This window comes from Schistocerca piceifrons, chromosome 1 (assembly GCF_021461385.2).
Source record: "Schistocerca piceifrons isolate TAMUIC-IGC-003096 chromosome 1, iqSchPice1.1, whole genome shotgun sequence".
NCBI classification, from domain to species: Eukaryota; Metazoa; Arthropoda; class Insecta; order Orthoptera; family Acrididae; genus Schistocerca; species Schistocerca piceifrons.
In genome coordinates this window covers 651,361,607-651,379,416 of record NC_060138.1, presented here as the reverse complement: position 1 = coordinate 651,379,416, position 17,810 = coordinate 651,361,607, and positions in this window count along the sequence as shown.

Below are 17,810 nucleotides of genomic sequence, written 5' to 3'. Positions count from 1 at the left end.
GTGTCGCAAGCACATTTTATTTATCCTCACACACACCATCAGTCAGTTGTCGTCCCTGTCTGCGGGAGAGGCACGTCTTTGTGAACGGGCAAGAGTCTCTTGTAACGGTGCAAGATCATTGACCGGTGCCAGCCAATGAGAGCGCTGGAAGCATATGTTTTAATTGGTCGCCTCATGTAGTTTGAAGAAGAAAACACTTTTTTCTGCGGCTTTCGTCTTGGCTAACTCACCGGGACAAAAATTCTTGAGACTCTAGTAATGTATATTTGATAAACGTGCATTCGATCAGCAACATTCTACATAATAGCGAGATCGCAGCAAGTAGTGAGCATTCGAGTTGTGTCTATATGATTGAGAACTGTAAGAGTGTTGAACCTATATAGAAATGAGTCCTCCTCGCGTTCCCATCTCTGATTTTACCATCTGGAAATTCATGTCAGTTATAGATTCTGCCCCTCATTATGCTGTTTATCAGTGTTTCATAGGTTTATTTTTGTGGATTTTTGTGTCAGGATGTTCGGGGGCAATGTAAAATATTTTAATTCGATGTTTGTTCTTGACCACAATGGTTACCTTTGTATATTAGGTTTGTTTATGCATGATACTGGATTTTTATTATGTTTGGGCTTCGCGAATTCATTATCGTACTCCTTTCCTTTGTTCACGAATCTTACCTCTTGCCTGAAAGAAATATTAAAATAAGGCAACACCGTGTTCCAATCAGTTATATTGCAATTTGCTCAGAAGCTACTTACTCCGCTTATTTTTATGTTCCGCAAGAAATTTGCAGCAATAAAAGTAAGGCGATGTTAATGCAGTTCTTAGAGTTTTACGATGGCACTGACGGAGTCATCTCATAAGGGACAGTCAGATGAAAACGAGGCAGATGGAGGAAATAGGTAAACTGTTTATTATTTCAAAAGTAATCGTCAAAACTGTTAATACATTCTTCCCATTGTGAGACAATACGGTCACCGCCTCCTTGGAAAAATTTTCTGCTGTTGGCTACGTGAGCCGGATAGTCCTTATTTGTTGGACGCGTACGGCTAACCAACCAGGTACCACGCGACCAAAAAACCAAAGGAAGGACTGGACCGGTTTTTGTTCATTTGGATATAGCTGAGAGGTAGCTAACACAGACTTTATTTAAAAATAAGTTAGCCTTGGCAGTACAAGCTAATGATCTTTAACAATTTAGGAGTTATTTAAAAAACACTGATAACAAACTGGGCAGATAAGATTTTTCGCACACAGCCTGAAGGGCTAATATAAAAAACAAACTGATACGGAAGTACAACGAATTCCCAAAGCGAAACGGCAAAAGAACTGATTTTAAGAAATAGCAAGTACAGTCAATGATGCCGGCCATGGTGGCCGTGCGGTTCTACGCGCTCCAGTCCGGAGCCGCGCTGCTGCTACGGTCGCAGGTTCGAATCCTGCCTCGGGCATGGGTGGTGTGTGATGTCCTTAGGTTAGTTAGGTTTAAGTAGTTCTAAGTTCTAGGGGACTGATGACCACAGCAGTTGAGTCCAATAGTGCTCAGAGCCATTTGAACAGTCAATGATGCCTGAAGGGCTAGTAAAAGAAATGCAACTCCGTAATTAACTAGTACTTGAGACAGGCCTGAAGAGCTATCTTAAACACACCCTATTTGACACCAAGATATTTGACTGAATAATTAACAAGAGACTTTGAACAGAAGCAAAGGGTTTAACAAAGGAATCAGTAATAGGTAGACTTCAAAATTTCCACAGATGATAATTACAATCGGCAGTAAAATAACTCAAGATCTGGTTCTCAACTCTAAATCAGTGCGAGCTGCTTCACATTTCGTTCGTACGCGACCTGGCCGGTACACTACAGACGGCTCGCAAATTACCAGTACAGCGTGATGGCGTCCACAAGTCTACAACAGACTAAGATATTCAATTACCACTCAGTACTAACAGTTGAATATCATAATAATAGAAATGAGAACTTCAACTGAATTCTGCTCTCCCCACGTTAATAAGTTAGCGCTGCAAGGAAACATTTTGTTACTGAAATACAAGTTCGAGGTCCCAGCCGCCAATTAAACACACGTGAGATAGCAACATGCCAGACAAATCGTACTCTCTCCTTGAAGTTGTTAAAGAAACAGATCATAAAATATCTTAATATACGGAGGGGGGGGGGGGGCGAGAGAGAGCAGACTGAGTCGCCGAAACAGAGATCAGGTCAATATGTACAGTCAGGCAAATTAAATTGCGTAACGACTAACTAGAACGGCTGGCGATGGCGATAGCGGAAGAACCTTGACGAGGTGGCACACACTTTCGTAGTAGTTTGCAGAACGCTCACCGTAGCTGCAGGTTGCTGATTTCAATGCTGATCTAGCAAAACCGGAACGGATAGCCTCTAACCAATCTCGCCTGTGCGTCTCACACAAACACCGAGGGCGTTATTTCATAAATCCTTACACGTTGCAACTAGCACGTTGCACCGTGCCAACAGCCCGTACTGAAACCGGTACAAGCAGTGGCGTATGGCGTACTCGTTCCTCTCCAGCAAGGCTGGGCATCTTTACTTCCTCACAAAGGCCACTACCTCCAGTTGAAAGCAACCCACAAGCTCTCACGTGCCAAGCCAATTCAGAACTGATTGATCGTTCGCACTGACAGCCAAGGCGCGACTCTCTACTGCAGACCCCTCCAAAGATTCTCCCCCTGCGCTCACTGACCTCTCTGACAAAGATCACTAGCCGTAAATTGGGAAGATAAACTAGCCGATCGCTGGTGACGATCTGGCTCACTACGGTAACCACGGTTGTACCCAGTCGTGCACCTCTTCGTCCGAAGCAAATTGTTGGCCACCAATGTCTTTCTTCATGAGTCCAAAAATGAGGAAGTCTCACCAGGAAAGATCGTAACTTTATGCCCACAGTCCCTGTCGCTGTCCATACCACTTCCATGAATTTGGAGTCCTGACGGAAGGTGTTTGTGGACGCCGATTTGGTTCGGACGAAGAGGAGCACGCCTGGCTACAAAAACATATTGGCATGCAGGCACACGTGTATTAACAGTTACGGCAATTTCGTTTGAAACAGTAAACAGTTTACTTACCGTTATCCATCTGTCTCGTTTTCATTTGACAGCACCTTATAGACTGACACCTCCACCACACAAGCTCTCAGAAAAGATAATTAAATCAAGGCACTAAGCTGCCGACAGGCGTTGATATACATCAACGGGGACAGTTGAAAGCGTGTGCCCCGGTCGGGACTCGAATCCAGGACGCTCTTTCCAGCTGAGCCATCTAGGGAACAGAGGATAGTGCGCAGGTTGCACACTCCCCGTGAGACCCACATTCCCACACTACATTCGTACAAGGGATAAATACCTGCAGTCGCACGATCCTCTGTGCCCTCGGTGGCTCAGATGACTAGAGCGTCTGCCATGTAAGCAGGAGATCCCGGGCTCGAGACCTAGCTGGGGCACACATTTTCAACTCTCTCCAGCCTCCGTTGATGCATATCAACACCTGTCGGCAGTTTAGGGTCTTGATTTAATTATCATTTCATTCTAGAGTGCTGCACGCTCGCACAAGCTTTCTACACATACAGAATCTCTTTATTTTCAGGTTGTTAGGTAGAGAAAGGAATACATGACAAACATATCCATCTGCAAAACTTTAGTCTATAACGATTGATTGTATATTTAAGCTCAGAAACCACTTTCGTAATCCTGGGTGAAGACTCAGGTGTATATACAGTAGTAGTGACGGACTTAAAATACTACTCATCCGGAAAGCTTTAGGAGGGAGAGTCAGATCCGTTCTGTGCGGGAAATGACGTCCACGTTCATCACAACTTGCGACTTCTCCCAGTTCAGATCGAAGAAAACAATATGTATGTAGCAAATTAAGATCAAAATGACTTTATACTATGCAACTAATATATATATATATATATATATATATATATATATATATATATATATATATATATATATAGCTGTGCACACCTGACGTAAAGTGTTTTCGACAGAAAATGACAGTATGAAAAACACTGGACGGTCCTCCTGTTTTTCAGAATTACTGCATCGTCAGATGACGACAGTAATGCCTATTTTTTCAGCAACTTTCACGAAGTCGTATTTATTGGAATGGGCAATTCCGCAAAATGAGACGCAATATGAACTTTTACGATTCTGATTAATCTTGTTTTGGGACTACTGCTGTCATGAGTTCCGTTTGATACATACCATGAAGTTGATAAGTCGTTTGCGCACTTAACACGCTTTTCCCACCATTAGTTTCGGAGGTAGCAGTGACAAAGTCTGAATGCCAGTATACAGAACTCATATTCAAGACAGAAATCGAAAGGAAAATAACCAAGTTGCATTGCCTGACTAGTGAGTATACGACGCTCGATGGGTTGGATTCACCGTTCAAGTCCTGTGACGACCCCTATAGCGATAGTAAATTACACTGAATAACATCTACATCAGCGGTCGAATTAGCGGCGTTTGGTATAGCTTGTGGAAGATACTTGAAATAACGGACAATACCCGCAATAAAGATAACAGAACTCAGGCATATCCAGGCTGAACTGGAAATAAAACATCACGTCATACACCATCGGAGAAAGCGTCAGTGATAATAAGACCCGTAGCAAAATTATATTAAAATGTAATGAGCCAAACAGCATTCAAGAGTTTATCCTTGATAAAGACTTGTACCGAAGGCCAGTAAATACGGCTGGATGTCAGAATATTTTCTTTTTATAAATCCATATAGCGGAAGTCATAGATGCAAACACTAATGTGAATTTGTTACTAACAACTGATACAGGTGATACATAAAACTGAAAGATTTTATGAAGTGAGTAAATAAAAACTCCAACTATTTCGTTCACTCCGTGACATCAATATTACCATGTGCGACAGAGTACGAGCAGCGTTTTGTGTGACCGATATCTAAAGGGTACGTCCATACCACTTTTTGCCACGTTAACTTCTCAGGTGTTTGCAGATCGTTTACTTTAATAACATGTAAAGTTAACAGAAGCTTGTGCGCCTCATCAGAGAAAAGTTCATTAACTCTAATCACATGTGGAAGCAGTCTCCCGGTGAAATATAGCGTTTTCAAAAAGTAAAGTGTCTCAACGTATAACACTGAATAACCACAATACTGTCTAATTATCCATCATGTATGGTGTTCGAACTTATGCCATACATATCGTGACACAACACATCGTCACCAACACGTCTACAGTAAGTTACGTTGTATAGCTTGAATGAGATTATAGCCCCAAATTAAATAGTTCAATGATGTCCAGAAGGACTTTGACATCCTCCAGATTCTTTGAAATTCTTCTTTCTAATTGATTTAAACCAAAATAAGACGGCACAAAAACGTGGAAACCTTCTTAAGTACTGTTTCTAGAGGAGACAGACATTTTGATAAAATTTTTTCGAGCTTTATGACCACATCATTATGCAAAACTGGACCGAATATGTACCGACGATTACAAGAAATTTTCATCTAGAGTTGACACACGTTTTAACACAAGAAGACGTATAATTTTGGCCGATAATACGATACAGATATGGTGTCCCTAAATAAGCAAGTAAGAATGTCGAGATGACACTGGTGTCCAAAATTAAAGCAGTATAAGGAAATTTTGCGAGGTTGCGTTCATTTTGCCACAAAGCGGAATGAACAAGTGACAGTAAATGAGAAACAAACTAATAGGTACACAACGTAAAAAACTGCAACTTGCATAACGGTAGAAAAAAATTTTCTCCGTTTTCTCCAACATACCAGATTTGCACACACATTCCGACAACTGGTTAATGTGTTCAGAATGGCACGTGACTACCTCTGGCACCAATACAGGCGTGGTAACGGCGGGGCATGGTGTGAATGATGTCATCAGTATCATGTTGAGGCAGTAACGTCCGTTCTTCCTGCAGAGCTGCTTGTAGTCTTGGAGAGTGGTTGTTGGATGCTGATGTGATGCAAGCCGTCTCCCTACTGCATCCTAGACGTGTTCTATGGGATTTAAATCAGGAGAGCGAGTAGGCCAGCCATGCGTGCGATATCACACGTTTCCAAGAAAACATCTTCCACCCGTGCTCTATGAGGTTGAGCATTATCGTCCATCAGTACGAAGTCTGCGGCCACAGCACCTCGCAACAACCGCAAATGAGGTCCCAAGCACATGTGAAGATACATGACAGCAGTTTAACCTTGCCGATTAATCCATACAATTTCATGAAGAGAGGTTTCAGTGGTAAACATATTCCCTGCCCACACCATTAGGAATCCTCCTCTATCTCCGTCTCTTTCCATAGTGTTTGGGCCCCGATATCGTATTCCAGGTTCCCTGCAGATGCGAATCCATCGAGAATCACTTTCCAGACAAAATGTGGACTAATCTGTGAAAACAACATTGGCCCACTGTCCGACCATCGAGGTGGCATGCTGAGGATTCTACTCTAGTCTTTCCTTTCTGTAAAGATGCGTCAGAGTTAGACACATAACACACCTACGAGAAGAAATGCCACTCTGCCGAAGCCTTTTCTACACCGTTTGCCTCACTACAACACCTCCAGTGGATGGTGCGATCTCACAAGCAACTGGCCGTGCGGTACTAAGGCGGTAATGTCATGCCCTCACAGCCAAACCACGGCCATATCTTCTGAAGTCACACGTTGTCGGCCCTGTGCTGGTCTTTGGGGTAGAATTCCTCCACATACAAGAAACAACAGAACGATTCATACGAGGGCTGGAACTTTAATAGTGGCAATTACTCATTTACAGCTCGTACAAAATAGATACGCATTTCAAAGTTTTACTGAACTTCAAAGCAGTCACCAGCATTGTGTATAACCAATTGCCAGCGATGTGGAAGTCATAGGCTACTCGTAGCAGTGCCAGTTGCGTTGACAGTTCGAGTGGCGCGGTGCATTGGCTCAAATGTCTCTGAGCACTATGGAACTTAACATCTGAAATCATCAGTCCACTAGAACTTAGAACTACTTAAACCTAACTAACCTGAGGTCATCACACACATCTATGCCCGAGGCAGGATTCCATCCTGCGACCGTAGAGGTTCGAGACTGAAGCGCCTAGAACCGCTCGTCCACACCGCACCGGCCGCGGTCTATTGCCCGGCGAATTTGTGGCAGTTCTGAATAGAATGCCGTGAAGTGTTTCCTTCAGTTTAGAAATCGAGTTGCTGGTCGTAGGTTGTGTTCCAAAAATGAAAAGCATAGAGACAGATGCGATACACTTTCTGCAGGACCTGACCATCATTTTGCAGGACAATGCTCAAGCACGTACAGTGCAAGCCGTTACTGATTTGTTTGACTGATGGGGCTGCTAAGTGCTACACCACCAACTGCACCCCTCCTGATTTAAGCCCTCGTGAGTTCAACTCGATTTATAAACTGAAGGAAACACTTCACGGCATTCACTTCAGAACTGCAACAAATTCGTCGGGCTATAGACCGCGGCGCTAGAGCTATCAGCACAACTGACACATCTAAGAGTATCCTACGACTTCCAGGTCGCTGGCAACGGGTTATACACAATACTGCTGACTACTTTGAAGGTCGGTAAAACTTTGAAACACGTATCTATTTTGTACGAGATATAAATATATAGTTGCCACTGTTAACGTTCAAACCCTCGAATTCAGGCATTGGACCAAATCAGTCTGCGACTGCCCTGCTTCCTTTCTTTCTATGACCCTCCACGCAGTCTGGTAGTCATGTTCTCTGTGCCATACTGTACCGTCTGTGACGGTGTACACAGCGATTGTGGATGTGGGGGTACCCAGCAAACCCTACTTCGTTTCATAGGTGTCCTAACGTCATTGTTGACATGGTTGTTCGTCGACAGAATGATCTCTTCCGTGCAGAACACGATCGTACGGAAATCTGGTTTGATTGACGGTTTGTATGATTATATCGTGAATTAGACACAGGATTAGGAAACAGCAGTGTGTTGCACCAGTGGCACCAGTGTATGTAAAGAATAGAAGTGGAAACAAAGCTGAAACCTGTTCAATTTCCTTTCGTGTTTTTTTCCCTATCATTCGAAAACTGTTATTCAGCACGACATTAGGTTTCAGTTTTTTAAAGTATCATTAATACCAGTTATATTTAAAGCTATTAACGCCATAAAACTTCCGTTTTATTAAGAAGCTTACATACTTTACATAATCAAAACTTTACATAATCAAAATACAATGTATTACTTAAAATACAATGTATTACTTAAGACCTGTAATGTCTGGTGAGTGGGTGTATAGTTACCATTCTCAGCGTCACTTTTGACATCTCACCCATCATGTGCCGAAAAACCTTTCTAATTAAATTTGAGACAACTGTTGAGCATATTACTTTTTCAGTGATATGGGAAAGAAAGAAGGACATTCTCGTCACCTGTCTTAAGAAGAAGTTTAAAAACGGATTTTTTTAATCTGTCTGCAAGAACTTCATAACACTTTTCAAGCTAATTGCTTCATTTCAGTTTCGGTTGTGATGACCTCTACCCACAGGAAAAATAATTATCAAAATCTGAACTGTGTAGTCATCCATAATTCTAGTTGGAAAACCACACTCTTTGTTATACTTCTTCAATGGTCATGATCCCACTTTGTTTATGAACTGAAACTCTAATATTCACGAGAAACTGCTCTGAAGTTAACCTGAACCGACAAAATTGTGGATATATTCTCTGAAACTTCAAAGACATCTAAGACAATATCTGAAAGGAATTAGAAAAAGTGACAAAATTTCGTGAATCACACACAATACTGTTAACAATCGCATTAACACTGGGGGGTTTCACCATACATCTACCCACTTTTGAGTATAATCAGTGTCTCTTAATACTACGACTCGTAGCAATACAGTATCAAAAACTTTTATTACTGGGTAAACAGTCCCTACGTGATTTGACAGCTGACATTTATAATTCCCGCTCACGTCAGGAAATGCACCAATACACGAATAGCAGCTTTTACTTTATTGGTCAGAACGCAAGCAATTATGGCGGTCGCCGTAATTTTTGCGCGAGGCCATATTTCGCGACAAAATACTCTTATTAGTCAATGTCATATATCTAGTCTCATAACAATACATAAAACTACATAAAATAACTACAATAATTTTGACATGCTAGGAGAATTAGTTCTAATGAGAGGAAGAAATTTATATTTACTGGTGTTTCAACAATGACTATCAGGCAACTTTTAATTCACTGATTGTAATTTTATTTTTGTTAGCAGAAAGGGCAAACAAAGAATTTATTTAAATAGAGTCTGTAATTCTTATACTTTTAATAGAGAAAGAAAGTTTCTAGGTCAGGGGATAGCGTTCGGCGAAATCTGTTAACTTTTTGTTGCATACGAAGCATTGCGTTGGGCAGCACGATGTGGGCGGGTTACGATGATGAGAGCAGGATACAGGCAGTTCCGCTGGTTAATCGTCTCCGGCGAAACGCAAATAAAGTTCCGGCACAGCTGTATCACTAACCCTGTGGTGGTTAACAAACCACAAGACGCCAGTACACGACCGTTGATGACATGTCCTCTCTTTCAAAGTACATGACGTAGACATCGCTCGTTTTTACACTTTATGCACTGTCTGTGACGCTATCGTCCATAATTACACAGTTCGTCACATTCACACAGTCTTAGCCACAAATACACAGTTCATAGAATTGTTCTTCTGTGTGAAGCACACCGTAAACAATGTCCACTGTGTTCTCGCATTTCAAACTTCGACAACGTCACTGAAAGTCATTTATATTGCACAGTTAATTAAAGTCTTCACTTTCACGGCTTGATATAATGTGATAGACAACAGTCCACCACCCAAAACCAATATCAGCAAAGTTCATTCGCATAAAAGCACAGTTCATGTCGGCCACAACAAAGTAATGTTAGCGGCACTTTCACAGTCCGGTTTATTTGCTCTTAAAGTTCGCTGGCGATGGCATTACATACCGCATTGGTAAAGAGAATTAACACTCTGATAGTTCGGTATCACTGTCCATACAATTACGTAAGCTTTTCATAAAACACAGTACTATTTTTCCCGCGCACGCTTCCAAGACACACCATCCACCATCCCCTCTACTACACAACAACCGGTCGACTCTCGATATCACTATCGCTGTCCCCTGTCTAAAGATGTTATATCGCTATCGTAAATTACATAAACCTTTATAAATGTTATTGACTGCTGTCCCCTGTCTAAAGATGTTATATCGCTATCGTAAATTACATAAACCTTTATAAATGTTATTGACTGCATTTTTCACAATATTTATCCATTGGCAAACGAAATAATAACAATTACATCTTTACATTTAAATACCACAGTAGAATGTTACATAATCACAATTAGAAATGCCAATATGAACAAAAGAAAAAGAATAGAAATCTAAAGAAAATTACGAAAAAAAAATGTATATGCGTAATTACGAATGCCTTCACACAGTGTCGAATTTAGGATCTTTTTCAATTGGTAGATTTTGTGCCTCTGCAAATCTCAAAAGGAATGTCGTATTATGGCACAAAGAAACAGAATGCGTTGACTATGGCAAGAAATGTTGCTTGTATGACAAACGGTGGCAGGTCGACAAATCCTATGAACATGATTTTTCTTCATTTTTACTTCCATTCTCAGCCGCAACGTCAGAATTGCCTCTACGCTGCCTTTATATTTCCTAAAGCGAAACAGATCGTCATGTAACAGATCCTCAATTTTCGTTTCCATTCTTTTGTATATTATTTTCGTCGGCATCTTTGCTGCATGAGATGTTACGCGACTGTGCGATGGTTCTCTCACTTGTCGGCTCTTGCTACCGCATAAGAAAAGTGTGTTTCGCAGATAACCGTTCGTCCCTTGTGACCCTCCGGGGAGCCTTTGTCTCCGCCAGTGTGGCGCCAGCTGCCACCACGCAGAAGGCGTCGCCTGCAGCTCCGCAACGCCGCTCGAATTGCCCATTCAGCGGCGGCGCAGGCCATGCAGCAATTACGCGCGGACATTACCGCCGTAATCTTGTGTTATACCTCTCCGCCGGCGACGCTCGCTCGTGCCTGCATAAAATATCGCCGCCGCCGGCGACCGCGCAGTACGTGTCAGACACGGCGCCTCTGCGAGGACGCGTGTCGCCGGGCGAGGTCACCGCCCGGCGGGCTGCCTCACCAGCCGGCGTGGGCACGCTTGTCGTCCACTACACTCCAGCTGCCCGACACATCCAACAACGGATGCATGAAGCACACCCTTTACTCGCTTTGACTTGTTTTGTTTTCTCACCGAAACAAACGCGAAAACATTTTACAGTTCACTCACCGGCTTCGACTAGAGATTCCTCACAAAGAGCCTAAAATCACGTGCAGAAGAGGTGACCATATAACACTAAACTGCATACGTAGCATGTTTGCTATCGGTTACCAAATCTGGTTTACTACGTACTATGTACCAACAGAACTAATCGTCGTGTCACGGCATAAGCCACGTATAACACTACCTCTGCTACTGTTATACCGTAACTTTTACGTTTACTGCTCTTTGCAACACAACTTACATGCAGTACTGTTGCAGAAAGCAAAACTACGTATGACACCCGTGGTGCTTCTTATTTACGTAATGAAATTATTTTGTTAATCAAATATGGTATAGAGAAGCAGTGCAATGTTACCCTCTGAAAGGAATTTTGTTATTTTGACCGTGATGTGCCTAAAGGAGATTGCCTATTGGACGTCTTCAACAAGTAACAGATAATGTTTTACCTATTCAAACTGCTCAGATAATAAAGACAACGTTCGACAGCCTAATTAGGCATTGGAATGTGTAACATTCCTGTTTAAAGAATATGGGTATAAGTAACTTCAGTGGAAAGACACCGCCTATACTTTCTCACGCGATAGTGCAACGAACCCAGTCACAAGCATATGATATTGTTAAAGAAAGTACTCGCAGTCATAGCAGAACAAACCTATCTGCATGGACACAACAGATACTGACGCACTTTAGTATTCAAGGTTAAGTCAAACTAAATAGCTTTAACAACATTACTGTTGACATTCACTGCTAAACTGTAAATTTGGGCATAGGTTTGGTCTTACTTTAACAGCTGCTTTTCTACTTGACGTGAAAATTAAATAGAGTTCACTAGTAAACACATTCTCACTGTCCTTTAAAGACAAGAAAGAAGTTACTATTTTCATAGGTAATGATCCATCTCTTAATAAATTTCTATCAGTCAGCATCAAAGGCAAAATATGTATCCCCTTAAACTGGCAATACAGGGTGGCCAAAAATCTCACGAAATAAGCATCAAACGGAAAAAACTACAAAGAACGAAACTCGTCTAGCTTGAAGGGGGAAACCATATGGCGCTAGGGTTGGCCCGCTAGATGGCGCTGCCATAGGTCAAACGGATATCAACTGCGTGTTTTTAACACAAGAACCCCCATTTTTATTACATATTCGTGTAGTACGTAGAGAAATATGAATGTTTTAGTTGGACCACATTTTACGCATTGTGATAGATGGCGCTGTAATAGTCACAAACGATAAGTACGTGATATCACGTAACATTCCGCTAGTGCGGACGGTATTTGCTTCGTGATACTTTAGCCGTGTTAAAATGGACCGTTTACCAATTGCGGAAAAGGTCGATATCGTGTTGATGTATGGCTATTGTGATCAAAATGCCCAACGGGCGTGTGATATGTATGCTGCTCGGTATCCTGGACGACATCATACAAGTGTCCGAACCGTTCGCCGGATAGTAACGTTATTTAAGGAAACAGGAAGTGTTCAGCCACACGTGAAACGTCAACCGCGACCTGCAACAAATGATGATGCCCAAGTAGGTGTTTTAGCTGCTGTTGTGGCTAATCCTCACATCAGTAGCAGACAAATTCCGCGAGAATCGGGAATCTCAAAAACGTCTGTGTTGAGAATGCTACGTCAACACCCGTACCATATTTCTATGCACCAGGAACTGCATGGCGACGACTTTGAACGTCGTGTACAGTTCTGCCACTGGGCACAAGAGAATTTACGACAGATTTTTTGCACGCATTCTATTTAGCGACGAAGCGTCATTCACCGACAGCGGTAACGTAAACCGGTATAATATGCACTATTGGGCAACGGAAAATCCACGATGGCTGCGACAAGTGGAACATCAGCTACCTTGGCGGGTTAATGTGTGGTGCGGCATTATGGGAGGAAGGATAATTGGCCCTCATTTTATCTATGGCATTCTAAATGGTGCAATGTATGCTGATTTCCTACGTTCTACCAATGTTACTACAAGATGTTTCACTGCTTGACAGAATAGCGATATACTTCCAACATGATGGATGTCCAGCACCTAGCTCGCGAGCGTTTGAAGCGGTATTGAATAGCATATTTCATGACAGGTGGATTGGTCGTCGAAGCACCATACCATGGCCCGCACTTTCACCGGATCTGGCGTCCCCGGATTTCTTTCTGTAGGGAAATTTGAAGGATATTTGCTATCGTGATCCACCGGCAACGCCTGACAACATGCGTCAGCGCATTGTCAATGCATGTGCGAACATTACGGAAGGCAAACTACTCGCTGTTGAGAGGAATGTCGTTACACGTATTGCCAAATGCTTTGAGGTTGACGGACATCATTTTCAGCATTTATTGCACTAATGTGGTATTTACAGGTAATCACACTGTAACCGCATGCGTTCTCAGAAATGTTAAGTTCACAGAGGTACATGTATCACATTGGAAGAACCAGAACCGAAATAAAATGTTGAAACGTACCTGCGTTCTGTATTTTAATTTGAATCACATACCTGTTACCAACCGTTCGTCTAAAATTGTGAGTCATGTGATTGTGACTATTACAACGCCATCTATCACAAAGCGAAAAAACTGGTCCAACTAAAACATTCATATTTCTCTACGTACCATATGAAAATGTAATAAAAATGGGGATTCCTATTTAAAAAAACGCTGCGAATATCCGTTTGACCTATCTAGCGGGCCATACATAGCGCCATCTTTTTTCCCACTTCAAGCTAGACAAGTTTCGACTTTGTGTTTTTTCGTTTGACGCTTATTTCGTCACCCTGTATATTCTTTAACACACACGAGAAAAATAAATTTTGCAAGTCTGAGTAGTTAACTTTAAACAGTGAAAGTATTTGGGCTTTATTGCTGTAAGACATAACTGATATAAAATTGAAAAAAAAAAATCTGACTCACCTTCTTGTGCTTTTCACCAGGCTGTACAATAATCGTTTACTATGAATAACAGTTTAAACCATAGATTTTAAAGTAGTTATTTTTGAAACTAACAAAAAATTGATGTAACGCCTGTTTTTGCTACTTCAGTCTTTTACTTTAGAATCTATGATTAAATTTATACTTTTGAAAGCCCATCTATACTTTAAAATGAGCATATTCAATTACTGAGATACTCTCACAAGACAGCATTTACTATCTAACACAACTTTGCCACACTTATTTTGAATTTTGAGTCATTTCCTTTTACTGAATTTAAGTGGCATTATTCAATTAAAATTTGGGCTTTAATAACTTCACTTTCACGGCAAGGACACTCGGTAGTTATAGTTGACAAGAATAGGACTCTGAGTTGTTACGTGATTAGGGATAAATCAAGGTAAGATTTCAAAGTATTGTTTTTGGTTAACCTTATTATTGGAACCAAACAAAACATCCAAATAAGCTGATCCTTCACTTTACATTTCTACAACTCCTTCATTCCGTTGCAGTGATTGCGCAGTGTGGTAGCGAGTACATCTTGGCAGGTGGATTTGCAGTTGGTAATGTTGAGCTCTGTCATTTCGTGGTGGCAATGATCCCCACATTATTAAATACCATTTCCAAAATAGAATTGGTTACTTAATCCATAGATCCGAGGCTTTGGCACAGTGGAAACCACCATGAAAGCCTCTCTTGGCACCAGCACAACTCACTGTTAGGACATAAGCTCTTGGCAGTTCGGTAGCTCATCTTCGACTAACTCGTTGTCCCACCTCTTCCTTCATGCCAGCCACATATTGCGCACGCTTCAGGATGCCGTTCACGAGGGGAACCACAACATCTTTTATACATACACTACTGGCCTTCAAAATTGCTACAACAAGAAGAAAAGCAGATGATAAACGGTATTCATTAGAAACATATATCATACTAGAACTGACATGTTATTACATTTTCACGCAATTTGGGTGCATAGATCCAGAGAAATCAGTACCCAGAACAACCACTTCTGGCCGTAATAACGGCCTTGATACGCCTGGGCATTAAGTCAAACAGAGCGTGTGCAGGTACAGCTGCCCATGAAGCTTCAACACGATACCACAGTTCATCAAGATTAGTGACTGGCTTATTGTGACGAGCCAGTTCATCGGCCACCATTGCCCAGACGTTTTCAGTTGGTGAGAGATATGGAGAATGTGCCGGCCAGGGCAGCAGTCGAACATTTTCTGTATCCAGAAATTCCCGTACAGGACCTGCAACATGCGGTCGTGCATTATCGTGCTGGAACATAGGGTTTCGCAGGGATCGAATGAAGAGTAGATCCAGGGGTCGTAACACATGTGAAATGTATCGTCCACTGTTCAAAGTACCGTCAATGCGAACAAGAAGTGACCGAGATGTGTAACCAATGGCACCCCGTACCATCACGCCGGGTGATACGCCAGTATGGCAATGACGAATACACGCTTCCAAAGGGCGTTCACCGCGATGTCACCAAACACGGATGCGACCATCATGATGCTGTCAACAGAACCTGGATTCATCCGAAAAAATGATGTTTTGCCATTCGTGCACCCAGGTTCGTCGTTGAGTACACCATTGCAGGCGCTCCTGTCTGTGATGCAGCGTCAAGGGTAACCGCACCCATGGTCTCCGATCTGCCAGTCCATGCTGCTGCAAACGTCGTCGAACTGTTGGTGCAGATGGTTGTTGTCTTGCAAACGTCCCCATCTGTTGACTCAGGGATAGAGACGTGGCTGCACGATCCCTTTCAGCCATGCGGATAAGATGCTTCTCATCTCGACTGCTAGTGATACGAGGCCTTTGGGATCCAGCACGGCGTTCCGTATTACCCTCCTGAACCCTCCGATTCCATATTCTGCTAACAGTCATTGGATCTCGGCCACTGCGAGCAGCTATGTCGCGATACGATAAACCGCAATCGCGATAGGCTACAATCCGACCTTTATCAAAGTCGGAAACGTGATGGTACGCATTTCTCCTCCTTACACGATGCGTCACAACAACGTTTCACCAGGCAACGCCGGTCAACTGCTGTTTGTGTAAGAGAAATCGGTTGGAAAGTTTCCTCATGTCAGCACGTTGTAGGTGTCGCCACCGGTGGCAACCTTGTGTGAATGCTCTGAAAAGCTAATCATTTGCATATCACAGCTTCTTCTTCCTGTCTTCGCGTATTTAGCACGTCATCTTCGTCGTGCAGCAGTTTTGATTGCGAGTAGTGTATGAAGAACTAAGAACCCTAAGTGAGGATCAGTATATACAAAGTAGCAACAAGATATTTAGAACAAAACATATCGTTTGCACATATTGGCAATTCTACAAAAATTATTTAAACAAAATTATTCAATCTTAAAGATAACCGAAGAGATTATGGGAGAAAGACAAAACATATCATTTGCTCATATTGTACATATTACATAGATTACACTTCCTACAATCTAAAAGATATCAAAGTTTTTAACAGAGAAAGGAGTATACACATTTATACAGTATTGAATTAATCATACAATAATTACAGAAGCTCAACGATCAGATATTGAACAAAACAGAAACTAAAATAAATCAGCAGAGCATTAGAGCCATGGTGTTACAAGCACACTCTGCCTCCAAAACGTTTCTGACACAGCGTCACCTTGTTCCACCCCACACACGTTTATCACGTTGGGGGAGATAGCGGAGGCGAAAAATGAGGCAGAGTGCTTGTTTCTATAAGATTTCAGGGGATTTGTGGAATTTAGGGGAGATGTTGATCTAGACAATACAGGTTTGAACTGAGTTTGAGCGGAGGAAGCATTTACAGGGGAGGATAATGTAGAAGGATGTAGTCAATAGGTGTTGCCAGTCACCAGTCTTATTACACTATGTCGTCAAAAGTATCCGAACACCCCCAAAAACATACGTTTTTCATATTAGGTGCCTGGTGCTGCCACCTACTGCCAGGCGATCCACATCAGCGACCTCGGTAGTCGTTAGACATCGAGAGAGAGCAGAATGGGGCGCCCCACGGAACTCACGGACTTCGAACGTGGTCAGGTGACTGGGTGTAACTTGTGTCATACGTCCGGACGTGAGATTTCCACACTCCTAAATATCCCAAAGTCCACTGTTTCCGAAGCGGAAACGTGATGGGACACGTACAGCACAGAAGCCTGCAGGCCGACCTCGTCCATTAACTGACAGAGACCGCCGACAGTTAAAGAGGGTCGTAATGTGTAATAGCCAGACATCTATCCAGACTATCAGACAGGAATTCCAAACTGCATCAGGATCCACTGCAAATAATATGACAGTTAGGCGGGAGGTGAGAAAATTTGGATTTCATTGTCGAGCGGTTGCTCATAAGCCTCACATCACGCCGGCAAACGCCAAACGACGTCTCACTTGGTGTAAGGATCGTAAACATTGGACGATTGAACAGTGGAAAAACGTTGTGTGGAGTGACAAATCAAGGTACATAATGTGGCGATCCGATGGCAGGGTGTGGGTATGGCGAATGCTCGGTGAACG